Source organism: Zootoca vivipara, chromosome 4, assembly GCF_965207765.1.
Source record: "Zootoca vivipara chromosome 4, rZooViv2.hap1.1, whole genome shotgun sequence".
NCBI classification, from domain to species: domain Eukaryota; kingdom Metazoa; phylum Chordata; class Lepidosauria; order Squamata; family Lacertidae; genus Zootoca; species Zootoca vivipara.
In genome coordinates this window covers 79517091-79520872 of record NC_142587.1, presented here as the reverse complement: position 1 = coordinate 79520872, position 3782 = coordinate 79517091, and positions in this window count along the sequence as shown.

Here is a 3782-nt window from a genome sequence, read left to right as displayed (position 1 = left end):
AGATACAGGGTAGAGGCCTCGGGTCACATTTAAATACTAGCCCAAGCCAAGGCCTCGCCTCTACTTTACAGCCTAAAGACTAGGCCTTGGCTCCATTTTACAGACTAGGCCTCACCTCTACAGCCCTTTAAATACTATCCTGAATGGAGCCCTGGGTGGGAGGTGGGGGGAGGAGGAGCCCATGGGCTGACGTAGGGGGGGGGAACTGTCCAACAACCACCAAAACAGCAATTCCATCCCCAAAGCCCAAGCCCAAAGCCTCTCCTGGCGGCTGCATTAATAAACGCCTGGCAGCATTAGGCAGTCGTTCATCATTTCTCCTAACACGCACTTGGGGGCACAGCAAGGGGTTTTCGCTTTCTAATTTAGTGGGCGTTGTGTCACATGCGAGGCTCCGGCGGCCATTTTAAGTAAGGGCAGTCGTGCCCCTTTTAACCTAGGCTTTACCGTGTTTCTCCGAAAATAAGACACCGTCTTATATTCATTTTTCCTTTAAAAAAACCCCACAGTGGCTTATTTTCAGGGGATGTCTTATTTTTTTTTATTACGCGTCCAGCCTTGCCTCTTCCTTGGGGCCCTCCAAAACTGCACCTATCACTATGTCTTATTTTCGGGGTATGGCTTATATTGCGCAAATACTTAGATATCCTGCTATGGCTTATTTTATGGGTATGTCTTATTTTAGGAGAACAGGGTATATACTACAACTGATTGTAAGCCTCTGTGTCTTTTAAAAAAACAACAACCATGCACTTTCTCTCCCCAGTTTAAGTCTTCAGATATTTGCAGTGGCCACCCCCCCACCCCATTTACCTAGCTTCCTGCTTCCCAAGTGGCTCTTTCCCCAAACAATTGGAGTGCAATTTGAAGTGGAGAAATAGCAGAGAGGGAAAGGGTCAAACATTCCCTCCCACACCACTTCTCTGCTTAAAATTTCTCTCCCCAAAGCTGCTTTTCAAGCAGGCTAGCACTGGGCCTCACAATGTATAGTTTACCCATCTTTGCTATGAAATGTTCTGAAAACTGCACACAATCCATCAAAAATGACAATCCATCAAAAGTGCCAGCTGCACTAAGATGCACTCTTGGCCTGCTTCAGCAAGTACTACAAGGTCAACCAGCAAACGTTGTTTAGTCTTTAAAATTTGGCAAGCAAGTCAGGCATGATTTTAGGGGAAGGGATGTAGCCAGTGTGGTGTAGTGGTTAAGAGCGGTAGACTCGTAATCTGGTGAACCAGTTTCGCGTCTCCGCTCCTCCACATGCAGCTGCTGGGTGACCTTGGGCTAGTCACACTTCTCTGAAGTCTCTCAGCCCCACTCGCCTCACAGAGTGTTTGTTGTGGGGGAGGAGGGGAAAGGAGATTGTTAGCCGCCTTGAGACTCCTTCGGGTAGTGATAAAGCGGGATATCAAATCCAAACTCTTCTTCTTCTTCTCAATGCATGCAAATGGGTCATGGGTCAATCTCTGGCATCTCCAGTTAGGACTAGGAAAATCTCCTGCCTGAGACCCTGGAGAGCTGCTGTGAGTCTGTGCAGACAACACTGAGGGACCTCTGATCTCATTTAGTAAGGCTGCATACTATACTTATGGTGTTCTCAGCACTGTTTGTAACATAAAAAAAAGTCAGCTGAATGAGGCCAATGGCCCATCTAGTCCAGCATCTTCTCACAGTGACCATCCAGATCACTGTGGGAAGGCCTGAAAACAGGATCTTGGATAATAACTTTTTGGATATAATAACTGTCCTTCGTTTTTGTTTATCCCAACAAATGAAAAGCACTTCTAAAATAGGAGCTTGTCACGACTATGGCTTTGGTTGATAATCTCGTATGTAGCAAGAAAATAAGATGTAGCTCTAAATCAGGCATCCCCAAACTGCGGCCCTCCAGATGTTTTGGCCTACAACTCCCATGATCCCTAGCTAACAGGACAAGTGGTCAGGGATGATGGGAATTGTAGTCCAAAACTTCTGGAGGGCCGAAGTTTGGGGATGCCTGCTCTAAATGATCTCCTTAAAAAAATAAAAATCCTCATCACTTCATTTGGAAGGTTGTTGTAAATGCAAGTGCTGGGCATGAATAAAGCTTGCAATATCATAGATGGGAATGACTTCATCAGCAATATAAACCCAAGCCCCACATCTGACAGAAAAGAATGTGGCACAGAGGCAAAAGCTAGATTGTTTAGTCTTTGTTACTGCAAGTGTTAGGACTCAACTCACAGACCGCCACTTCTGGCTAATGATGTGTTAATTTACGGATTATGCTTCACACTGCACATCCGTTTGGCCCAAATGATGTTTGGAGTCATTGTTTGATTGTGCATGTGGAAACAATTGTGGGTTTTGTGGTTTATGTAGTATTGTCAGTAGTATGCATCATTTCTTCATATACCATAACCCTCTTTTGTGTTAGGTTGGGGAAAATGTACAGATGGACTTCTATTTATAATTAAGTATTCAGCTGCACAGCTTTACTTAGACATGATAAAGAAAAAAGAAGAAACAAGATGGTGCTTGTTAGTATGACACAGCTCGGAAAAATGAGAATTCCTCCCTTTTTCGAGGGAAGTGGGAAATACTTGCTAGCTGACTTTATAATGCCTTGATAACAATTTGGGACAACATACAGTGCATCCGTTTGCAGAAATTCTTCATTATGAGCTAGAGAGAAGGCTAAGTGGATGTCTAGCAACCCCCCATCTAGGGCCCGGGGGTGTGTGGTCTCCAGGAAAGCCAATTTGATTGCCAAATGACTTACATCTGTGGAATACAGTTCATTTACATTGCAATATTGCAAACAGTATGCTTAACAACTTAACACTGGGAATTTATCGTGAACAGTAACAATTTAACAACTTGGGAATTACTGTGTCATTAAACTTCAAACGACAGGCTTGGACAACAGCCCGGATTGGAAGATTGGAATGAAGTCAGGAAAAGCTGCGCTGGCAAATTGACAGTTGAAAAAATATATATACACAAATAAAACTGTACCCGATGGATGACAGGATATATGATAATTTATATCTGAAGACTTCTTCCCTATCTCTTTGGAATGTTGTTATCCTTTTTTCAAATGACTTGTTTCAAGCTCTCAGTGCTTCTCAAATTAAGCTGCAGTGTGATGCGAGCAAATTGTTTATATTTAAAGAACCACCTCCTCATATTTCCAACAGGGCTAGGAATAAGATAAATGTCATGGCTAGAATTCAAAAAACTGTGCAACTACTTTCATGGACCCAAAGGTTTTGGACTTGCTTTTGAGCAGCATTTCTCTGCCTTTCCAGATTCAAGATGATGTTAAGGGGAATTTCAAAACAGTTGTTATATGAAAGGGGGCCAGGTGTACAAGGAAATGATTTTAGAAAAGGTACATACCAGTATATCACTGGATATAGGTACAAATCCTTGCATGAATATCTGTGGTATTCAACTCAGTTTTACTCAGTGTTGAAATACTGAAATTAATGTAAAAAAACTCCACACACACACACACACACACACACACACACACATTGCTGATGTAAAGCAACATACACTCTCCTCTCTTTATCAAAAGATCCCATATCGAAATTATTCAAGCTTCACATCACCATATGGGAAAGTCACAATGGCTATGAACCATAAGCCATATATTGAATTTACACTTGTTACTATTAAAACCACTATGTATTCTCATGGAAGACTTAATATGGTCATCTTTGAAATGCTGGTGTTTTAAGCTAAGTAGCAGTTAATTTTTTTTTTTAAAAAAAAAGAAGAGTGCTGACCAAAACAAG